Source organism: Patella vulgata, chromosome 8 (genome assembly GCF_932274485.2).
Source record: "Patella vulgata chromosome 8, xgPatVulg1.2, whole genome shotgun sequence".
In the NCBI taxonomy this organism is placed as follows: Eukaryota; Metazoa; Mollusca; class Gastropoda; family Patellidae; genus Patella; species Patella vulgata.
The window spans coordinates 4,665,703-4,676,761 of NC_065886.2; positions in this window are offsets into that span (position 1 = coordinate 4,665,703).

The following is an 11,059-nucleotide window of genomic DNA, read 5'->3' on the forward strand; positions in this document are numbered from 1 at the left end:
ACATTTAAAATTCCTTTACAATTAGTATTCGAAACAAGAGTCGGTCGTAGCGACGTTGTCCTGTCAAAATATTAACCAAACATCGTGTGTGGCACTGCCCAAGGGAGTCGGATCATGCACCAAAAATAATAGCTGCCGTCCTTGGGCTATAAGGAATTCATCCAATTGATTGAATGAATGTAGTTATATTTATGTATGTATTATATTGTAAATAGTGTACATATTTCTTTTGTCTTATTTCTTTACATGTTAAAAGATGTGCCAGGTTCCAAGACGATCCATTAGGAATTGCTTCATGTAGGCAACACACAGAAAAATGGGTGTGGCTCTGCCGGGATTCATCAAAATCAATAGGGATCATCCTTGGGGCTTAAGGAATAGGTATGCAAAGTTTCAAGCGGATAATTTCTTGGCCCTGATAGCTGACGTGTCTATACTGTCTAAATAAAAAAAGGGCGGGGTACAATTTCCCTTTAGACACCATTGTCGTCACTAGAGGGACGTGTAGCCGGCTAAGCTTAGCGGCCGGGTTTTAGACATAATTAAGAGGTCATAGGGAAGACAACATGGTGGTTTCTTAAAAGGCATACTCACAGCCTTTTGTCCTTTTGTCGTGAATAACATATTTTATTTCATCGAGAAGCAAGAAAACTTATATTTTCACTCATGCTACGCATTCGTGAAAATATAAACGTTTTCTTGCTTAGAGATGAAATAAAATATGTTATTCACGACAAAAGGACAAATGTTCTATTTATTTTATGATTGTACAATCATTTTAGGTAAAAACAACTAGCCAGTGGAATAACACTTTTATTTCACTGATAAAACGCGGTATTCCACTACTGATCATAAAATAAAATAATTTATTGCACTGTAATATTTACTTACGTGTTATGTAGATAGTCGTAATGGCACTATACAGTTCTGAGTTATCAACCATGCATCTGATTTTCAGTCCATCATCCCCCATACCAACGTCATGCTTCAATGTACTTCTAGTATTATAGCCACATTGAGCTGATGTTTGTGGATCAACCTGACTTTTTCTTATATTTTCTGTCCTTACGACATATGATGGATCATGGACATCATGTTGCATAAGGTCCCTGGTTGAATCAATACGTGGCATGGCTTCCCAGGTCCAGGTGGCTTCAGGATTTTCAACACCTGTTTGACAGGTAATATCAATCGTTTCACCAACATCATACTTCATCTTGTGTGGAGATTTCTTCATTTCTACGGTTCCAGGATTACCTATAAAATATTATATTATTAAATGTTAGTACAATGACATCAAAATACGTTTTGTGTTATTCTTGTTTCTCCTGAAATTAATTTATAGTAAGGACACTTATATTTAGCAATACATTCACATTCGCCGTAATTTTTGTTAATCAATTTCTATTCATGTAAAACATAAATAATTATTGTATTTCATTAAGTCAAAATGAATAAACTACAAAATTCAAAATACATTTTAGAAATGCTGAAGAACGTTTTAGTTAAAAAGGATACACTACCAAATACATTTTAGAAATGTTGAAGAACCTTTTAGTAAAAATAATTACAAACAAAGAGGCAAATCAACCTCTTGGCAAAAAAGGGTACGGGGATGATTGGTAAGTAGTGAGCCTCGATTGGAAAACCGTGCAACACAATGATACCACGTTTCGCACGTGCACTATTATGTTGCTCGGGCTCTGTGACAGGTCATAATAATCAAGTAGTGTCTGTTGTTATCAGAAAATGGACCATATCGAAAGCCATACATGATGATATGGTTGAGACATTAGGAGATGATGCTCCTTCATATGCCACAATCAAAAGGTGGTCAGCTGAATTCAAGCGTGGCCGAGACAGCATTGAAGACGAACCACGCCCTGGTCGACCAAAAACTGTGTCAACACCTGAAACGGTACAAAAAATCCATGATCTGATAATGAATGACCGGCGAGTTACTGAACGATTCATAGCTGGGATATTTGGTATTAGCCAGGAAAGAGTTCATTCTATTATCACTGAAACATTGGAAATGACAAAGGTTTCAGCACGATGGGCGCCAACGCTTTTGACGCCTGATCAAAAGCGTTCAAGACACATCATGTCAGAAGAGAATCTAGCCTTAACCTATCCTGACCGATAAATTGTTACTATGGATGAAACCACTTTCAGCCAGAAACAAAAGAGCAGTCAAAACAGTGGAAACATGTGCCATCGCCGACCCCAAAGAAGGCAAAGACTGTTTCATCGGCAGGAAAGGTGATGGCCTCAGTATTCTGGCATTCTGAGGGTGTTCTCATGGTGGATTACCACCAAAAGGGTCAAACAATTAACGGTAGATACTATGCAGCACTTATAAGGCAGTTGAGGCAAGAAATTAAGACCAAAAGACGAGGAAAGCTGACCAAAGGTGTGATTTTCCACCAGGACAATGCGCCAGTGCACAAATCAGCTGTTGCCATGTCAGCAATCCATGACTGTGGTTTTCAACTTCTTCAGCATCCACCCTACTCTCCTGATTTAGCTCCCGCAGTCTTCTATCTGTTTCCTGCTCTGAAGAAACGTCATTGCCACTGTGGATGATTTTCTACACACCCAAGACAAAGACTTCTACAGAACTGGAATAAAGGCTTTGCAACACCGATGGCAGAAGTGTATTACATTAAAGGGGGACTATGTTGAAAAATAAATGCATTTGATTTCAATTTCTTGTTTCTTTCTGTGTTAGACACACTACTTATCAATCACCCCTCGTACTATAAAGTCCCTGGCACACCCACACTGTCACTGGCACACCAACACTGTCTCTGGTACGCCCACACTGTCACACCCACACTGTCTTTGGCACGCCCGCGCTGTCAATGGCACACCCACACTGTCTCTGACACACCCACACTGTCTCTTGCACGCCCACACCGTCACTGGCACGCCCACAAACACAACAAAGTCATCCAGCCAACATATACTGTAACCCACATAACACACAGATAGATGCTGTAGAATATACCAAAGATTGTCACACAGAGCGTAGAAATATAATACTATAGGGTCTATATACAGTAGAGGTTACCTAGGTTCTGTAAATATGCTCTGGTTAACGTATTGAAGTCGTTAGCTAGTACCAGTGACAACAAGAACTAGGCTAACAATACTACGTCTGGTAGTGTACACTGTACAATCGAGCAGTATATGTATATCCCAAAGATAGCCACACAGGGCGTGGAAATACGCCCTCACACAACAACTTTGTCTCAACTGCAGCTTATGAAAAAGGAAAACTTGGATGTAGAGAAAATTTGATATTCTGGAAAGTCGCAGATATAATATTACTACCTTTAATCCTCGCATGACCCAAAGTCGCAGCCACTGATTATCAATAGGGTTCATCTCATCGCGTGACACCAATACTTCCCGTTAAAATCTTCAGCCTCAATCAGAACGGACTAATTTACCCAATTCTACCCACTACTACCCAATACTACTAAATATTAACTAAATACTATCAAATATCATTACATACTAACTAAATACTATCATCAAATACATTTACATACTAACTAAATACTATCAAATACCACTCCATACTAACGAAATACTATCATCAAATACCATTACATACTAACTAAATACTATCAAATACCATTACATACTAACTAAATACTATCAAATACCATTCCATACTTACTAAATACTATCAAATACCATTCCATACTAACTAAATACTATCAAATACTATTATATACTAACTAAATACTATCAAATACTAACTAAATACTATCAAATACTAACTAAATACTATCAAATACCATTACATACTAACTAAATACTATCAAATACCATTACATACTAACTGAATACTATCAAATACCATTACATACTAACTAAATACTATAAAATACCATTACATACTAACTAAATACTATCAAATACCATCACATACTAACTAAATACTATCAAACACCATTACATACTAACTAAATACCAACATATGCTATCCAGTACTAAATACTAATTAGTAACAAATAGTTTAAAATACCACCAAATCCTAACCAGTACTACACATTACTACCCAGTATTACATAATACTATCAAGTACTATCCAATACCACCAAATACTGTCCAGAACTACCCAATCCAACCAAATACTAACTAAATACTGCCCAATACCACCAAATACTATCTAAATACTACCCAATATCACCAAATACTACACAATACCACCAAATACTATCCAATACCACCAAATACTACCAACCAAGTATTGCAAAAAGTGATCGACATATCATTTTAAAAATTTTGATGATTTTACAAAACGAGAGCATTGCCAAGGCTGCAATATACGTCCACACTCGGGGCATGCACCAAAATAAATAGTTGCTGCCTTTACGGTATATGGACTAAATATGCAGCCTGAAGACGATAAATACAAAAATTGGGCGTGGCTCTGTCCCTGGGGGTTGGATATGGAACAATATAAATAGGTACCACCCTGTTATCGAAATGATCGATATGCTCAATTTGAACAAAATCTGTTAATTATTGCAACCTGTAGAGTATTTACAGATAAAAACTAACAAAAAAGTGGTTGTGGTACCACAAACCTGGGGGCTCGGGACATGTACCAAAATAAATAGTTGCTATCCTTACAGTATAAGGAATATATATGCCAAGTTCCAAGATAATCCATTTAGAATTCCAGCTAGTAGACAAAAAACACAAAAATTGGACGTGGCTCTGCCCCTCGGGGTTTCACATGAACCAATATATATAGGTACAACCCTATGCTGGATCATTCCGAATTGGATCCAAATCTGTTATTAATTGGAATCTGTATATCATTTACAGATAAAATATCAACAAAATGTGGGTGTGGCACGACCGAAAGGGCAGGGGGTGGAGGAGGTGGTCGTGCATCAACACCAATAGTTGCCGTCCTTAGACTATAAGGAATAAGTAAGTATACCCAGATAATTCATTCAGAATTGTGACTTTCGGGCGCTAAAGGCAAAAATTGGGCGTTTCTCTGCCCCTGGGGGTCGGGGCATTCACCAAAATCATTAGTTGACACCCTTAGCTTATAAGGAATACATATGCCAAGTACCAAGCTGATCCATTCAGAATTGCGGCCTGTAAACGACAAAAACAAAAATTGGGCGTGGCTCTGTCCCTGGGGGTCGGAACAAGCAGTTGTCCTCCTTAGGCTATACGGAATACATATACCAAGTTCAAAGACGACCCATTAAGAATCGTGGCCTGTAGGCAACACACACAGGCACAAAGAAACAATAGGTATGGTTCTGCCTCTGGGGGTTGGGCAATCCTTAGGGTATAAGGAATAAGTATGCAAAGTTTCAAAAGGATCTATTAAGAATTGCGGCCTGTAGGCGAAACAAAAGACACACAAACATTGGGCGTGGCTCTGTCCCAGGGGGTCGGGCGACACACAGACACACAAAAAGAAAATTTGTGTGGTACTGTGACTGGGGGTTAGACATGCACCCTAAACGCTAGGGATGTTCCTTAGGATGCAACGAATAAGTATGCAAAGCTTCAAGATGATACGTTACGAAATGCGGCCTACCTATAGACGATAAACAAACAAATACAAGAAATGGGTGTAGCTCTGTACCTGGGGGTTGGGCATGCACCAAGAATCATAGGGATCATCCTTAGAGTATAATGAATACGTATGTAAATTTTCAAGATGATCACTTAAGATTTGTGGCCTGTAGACGACACATAGATACACAAAAAGAAAATGGGCGTGGCTCTGCCCCTGGGGTTTGGGCATGCGCCCCAAACAATAGGGGTATTCCTTAGGGTACAAAGAATAAGTACGCAAAGTTTCAAGATAATACGTTAAGAAATGCCGCCTGTAGACGACAAACAAACAAATACAAGAAATGGGCGACAGACAGGGGCGACGGCATAAAACGTCCACATTATGAATAAAATGATTGGTAAGCGGCTTAATCAGGTTTGATTCTATACGGAGACATTCATTTGATAGAAGGTGTAATTTTGAAATTATATTCATTAAAGGGGTCTTATAAGCTAATATTTATGTAATTTTAAAAATTGTTATTGTAATTTCAAATCAATTACGTTCGCTGAAAAAAAGCAACAGTCAAAATTTAACGATAGTCATTTGCGCCTGGTTAATCCATACTACACGTTTTTTAAATCATTTTGTCGATTGTGAATCAGCCATCACAAATGGCACTCGAAACCATTATATAGAATACACGACTCGTGTAGTGATTTTAAAATGCTGATATGAGGATCCCATATTGTTACGGTAAGATATGAACATCAATATTGAGTGAAATGGGCCAAAATTGAATTCTTATTCGAATATTATGGATAATGTTGTATCTCCTTTAAGGGCAAGGTAAAGTGACAAAAATTGTCACAACACCTGAAATGGGGCGTCCTCAAAAAATCATTCACAACATCTTTAGTGCCTTTTTTGGTGTCTAGACGTGCTTGAGATGATACCGAACAATAAAAAATGGATGAAAATCAAAAATAATGACTTTGGAATTTGTAACTTTGGAAAATATTAAGCAAATATACCATTCAGTACTGCGCAGCTACAGGGTAAACAACTCAACATGGGAAATCAAAAAGTCTCGCAGAGATACCTGCATATAACCTACAACCATCAAGACTTCAAAGTTTGAAAACTATCTTTGTTTTAGCACACCACGTCCATATAATTAAACTTTTAATTTTCAAATATCCTCCATTTTTCCAAGGGACTACTTTCAGACTTTGTGTATGGAGTACCATCATAAACATTTGGATTAAATGTTTCGGGTCTGTGTGGAATATTGTAAATACTGCATCACAATTTCCTTGAAACTGATTTTGGTTTTCAGCAATATTTTTTATAATGAATACACATTGTTATCATTTGAATTAATTCTTAATTCACCCCTTGAATCTTTATGCCAAGAAGCATAAAGATGCACTGACAATTAAAGATTGAACATTTTTACTAAGTTTTACAGTAAAATAATTTGTTATAAACTTTATTCAATATTTATTCACACTCAACACAATGTTTAATCTTAGATTGTACACTAATAGTCCACTATTGAATGTGGAAAGGTCCAGCTGAATGATTGATTGGAAAATATGATGTGTTTCAAATGGTACTCCATAGAAATGTATTTGCCCCACAAAAATTATATCTAGGTAACAAATTCTATACCAGACTCTCAAAATGATTATTATTCTAACATAAATGAATAATAATCTATCCAAAACTTAGAAACAAGCCTTTTTGCTAACATTTACCAACACTTGACAACGGCAGCCATGATAGCTTAGATTTTGACAGTTCTGTTTTCATCAATTTACAGAACGGTCGATATGAATAATGTTGATATTAAAAGATGTGACATGTCTTGCAAATGAAGCGCAACAGTCTACAATATTACGATTTACCACCTGATGTAAGGATACTTGTGATAGTATAAGTCAAAACGTATTTACTGCATTTTTATTTACCTTGCTCGCATCAATGAGTTCATGCATGACTTTTTTTTTAATATCAAATCCTGTAAATGACACCTCATTTGTATTTTGACATGAATTAATCGTATTCCGTAGTTACTTAAATTAAAAAATTAACAATTTGTATTTAAAATTAACACTTTGCTCATTGATATTAGCATAAGGTCAAGGACATACCAGATATTCGGACACGAAAGCTATCTACGAAACATTGTTTACATTTATACAACGGCGAAATGTGTTATTACTAAAGGGGATACGGCATAATTATATGTATTGTGATGTAAATGAAACCTTTGCATATCTATACAATGTTCCGCTAAGCGTTGTCAGTTTAACGATTATTCGCATCACTCGTCTAAAGATATGAAGGGTCATTTTCAAGATTGAAAAAGAAAATGGCGGATCCCAAACCCGAGGTAGCAAGACGTGGAAATCTCACACTACAAGGAAATAGGAAAGCAACTCGAAAATCTAAGACTCGACTACTGTACTACATAGATCAGAGTATAAATAGAGAGATAATAGCTGTCCCCAAGTTTTATCGTTTTGTCTGTAGGTGTAACCGCGATTGGGCAAGAATGTGATGAAACTGAAATTTTCGTTTACGTGATATCACACGAATGTACGAATTAAAGGGGTATTGACAGTGAAATAGTGTATTGTGAGTAATAGAGTTTATTTTGGACGTTTGTATCCAAGGGCCACTATTCTGTGTTGGGAAATAATATCTTCAGCCTTGTTGGTCTTGAGACTACTATGCAACAAGATGGTGTCACTTTACCTTGCCCTTAACATTAATCTAAACGTAACAATATAGATATTATAAGTAGTATCTTATATTGTTACATGTCGATATACAACCCGTATATTATCCTTAATTCTCATTCAATCTATATATCACACAGTCTTGTCTGTAGTTTTATAAATAGTTTACACAGTCCAAGTTCCAAGTCATTGTAGTTCTAACTTGCTTCTTGATATTAGCCCACTTATCAAAATGTCAGTTATCCCTACAAATAAGAAACGAAAGGCAGTCGTGCGGACCGAATTAAAATAAAATACATTTCGGTTTAACTTGTCAACACGGCCTTGTGTATTGCAGACGAAGTGGAACGAACTTGTGAATAAACTTATTCCTGGTCATTGAAGGTCTGTATCTGAAGACAGACCTTCTTTTCAAGTTTTTTTTTATAAATAGATTAATGTTCTGATTAATGAAACTTACGTACAAATATTACAATTCTATTGCGTCTCTAGTTCGAGCAAAGATAATATACTCTTCAAAAAAGGTAGGGGATATTGAAATGCAAATACCTATGCAGGTTGTGATATGATAAATAGTCATGAACACTTGACATATGCTTTGCGAGTATGTTCACAGATGAAAAACTTATCGCCCCAACAGAACCACTGAGCTGCATGTGCGACAATACACGTGGGAGGGGTTCATTGTCAAATTTGACACTTCAAGGAAGGGTTGATGAAAACTGCCGCTTGCTGGTTTATCCTATCCATGTTTGCTTTCCTATCGGTTCTTGCATAAGATTTACTGTTTAGCGTATCTTTACGTTAGTGTGTTACGTTTAATTTGACCGGGAGACGTGTTCGTCGACGTCAACCGACAACACTGCAAGAATTGACCGTGGCACTGCAAGAGGACTGGGTCAGATTGCCCCAAATCGTGATTGGACGGTTGATTAGGAGCATGTCACGACGAATTGCTGAATGTCTGAGGATTGGTGGAGCAATTACTGACAAAAATCAAAAACGTCCATTTTCACTTTTGACAGTGTATCTCTTTGTGAGTGAAATGGGGTCGTTAGATAAGCCGCCCATATGAACTGTTTATGTTCATGTGTAGGCAATTGGCCTGTTATTAACATACACTGGTTACCTCTAATAAAACAGCAGTGCATTTCCGCAGTTTTGTATTGTTTCTGAATATCTCCTACTTTTTTTAAGAGTATATATAAAAGGAAATTAACAAATATCTTCGCAACATGATACGGATATGTATAGGATATTCACCTACCCGAGGTTGATATGGTAGAGAACGCGTTCTCTACCATATCAATCCGAGGGAGAGTAGGTTTATATCCGACATATACAACGCCATTTCACCCTTAAATTTAATGGGCTGTTCCAGTAAAAGGCAACAACGATTGGATAATTGCTCGTTAGTTTCCGCCAAATAGCGAAAATTACCGAAGTAATCACGTGCAATTACGTGCATGTTTTTGTTTATACGTCGCCATTTTGGACTATTGAATTGAAAGAAAAAACAAAATGGATAGTAATACGAAGTCAGACGAATAATCAATCCTTTTTAGCCAACATATTAACGATGGAATAGATGTGAATGCAAATATCGACGAGGATCAATCCAAAGCCTGCAGAAAATTTGGACCAAAAGGCATTCTTTTCCCAGAATTCTGACAGTGAACCATGATTGAATTTGAAGGTTTTCAGTATGTTCAGAGAAGGATTTGACCGACTGTTTTAAGTGGACTGTACCCAAAAATACTTTACAAAGGAACTCTTGGGCGATAAATACTTTCAAGTCTTGTAGTGTGTGGAGAAATAATCGCAATGTGGACGAAAAGAAAATTCTGAAAGATGTCTTAGACATGGATAACCGATCTAAATACATGTATGTCGATAAGAACGCCGTCTATTTCGGTCCTGAATGTTAGAAACTGTACCATAACAAATTTTAATTGTCAAAAGAATAAAAATTTATTTCTGTGGTTTTTTTTGTATTATTTCGATCATCTACGTCATCAGCGGTTGATATGAGCCGAATATATTGACCTGAGATGACGTCATTAGCGGTTCATTAGCGGTTTTTCGATATTGACGAATGTCGAAAAACGAGCTACTCGGTTTTTTTTTATATTTAAACTTGAATATCAAAAAAGCAGATTTGATGGATTTATATCTCAGAATACCTCCAAACACATTTGATTAGATAAGTTTTCTAAAAATATCATAAATGAGGATGCCTGAGCAGTGGATTCACATAAAAAATGCTCCTTCTCCTTGTTTTTGGATATTGGCGAATGTCGAAAAACGAGTCGCCCTTTTTTCGACATTCCCCAATATCGAAAACGAGCTAGTTGTTTTTCTTTATTCGCCATTATCGAAAAACGAAAAACGAAAATCGAGCTAACTTCACACTGCCCCACATTATACACATAAAATACTTACTTTGAACTGTCACATATTTATAGTCGTCCGAAAGAGATATATGCAATGGTGTATCAGTTTCTCCACTTGTTTCACATGAATATTTAGCAGCATCGTGACAATCTGGATGATGTATGATAACCTGTAGGGCGTTGTTGGTTAGTTTTGGGCTTGAAACAAAATTCACTACATATTTAGGTGCTGCTATTCCAACTGCACGCGTAAACGGCCCAGTCGAATCAAGTGTTGTGTACGCCATTGATAATGATGACACCTTTTCCTCTTTCTGTATCTCCACAGAGCGTAGTTTAGTATAATTTGAGTTAGCATCAGCTGAACACCGTAA